The 830-nt window shown below is 39.8% G+C and overlaps 1 protein-coding gene across 1 annotated transcript in view; it reads left to right on the forward strand.

Moving 5' to 3' along the window:
• Positions 1 to 502, forward strand: part of LOC143035001 (uncharacterized) — a 10,815-nt gene extending 10,313 nt beyond the window's left edge. Inside the window, exon 3 of the mRNA XM_076201391.1 lies at positions 1 to 502. This exon is cut by the window's left edge and continues 339 nt beyond it. The gene's annotated coding sequence lies outside the window, so the exon portion shown is untranslated.
• Positions 503 to 830: the final 328 nt, after the last annotated feature.

Here is an 830-nt window from a genome sequence, read left to right on the forward strand (position 1 = left end):
CTCCTACTAGGCCGTCTAGGATAGAGGAGGGTCTTCCTTTATGTCGTAGTCGTCGTCTCCTCCTCCTCCTCTTCTTCTTCTGACCTCGTCACCTTGACCTCTGAGGTGAGGCTGTCGGAATCTTCTTTAAAGATGCGTCTTCAAGCTGAATTCGTACTTTGGCATCGTTGCTCTTTTTTTTTTAATATATCCACTCACGTGTTCAATTGTTACTTAAAGCAACGGATAGGGACCTCTCTCTTCTTTCTCTCTCTCTTTATTCTTCTCTCTATACATTTATCTGCATGTCACTGCTCAGAGCTCAATATAAGAATCATATTGGCTTATGCAAAAATGGGATTTCCAAAATTCCAGTTTCAGAAAATAGAATCATCCCTTTTTTAGCTTTATGCGAGCCCTGTCCCACTCCCTCACTCCCTCCTCTTCACATCCTTATTCTGCCCAACCCACAAGACTCCCATTACTCCCTCCCTATCTCCGACCCACCCCGACCCCACAAAAATATATATATATATTATTTTTTCCTTGCGAATCACAACAGATTTGCAAAATCCCAGAACCAGAAATTGCCGTTTTTCTGCACACAAACAAGGCGAGGGAAGTTCGAAATGATTTTTTCTGTGATAAATCTCGTCAATGGAGATACATACATATATATACATATATATATATACACATATATATATAATTTAGAGGAATTCGTTGTTTTATTCTCGTGTGGGGATGGATATTAGCTATCGATGAGCGAGTGCGATTTAGACTTTACTCTTAGAAATGTTGAATAGTTTTAGTAAAAGTTTATAGTGACGGTGACGGTTAATCCATCACGG

Source organism: Oratosquilla oratoria, chromosome 18 (genome assembly GCF_046742065.1).
Source record: "Oratosquilla oratoria isolate Oo_2021 chromosome 18, ASM4674206v1, whole genome shotgun sequence".
Classification (NCBI taxonomy): Eukaryota; Metazoa; Arthropoda; class Malacostraca; order Stomatopoda; family Squillidae; genus Oratosquilla; species Oratosquilla oratoria.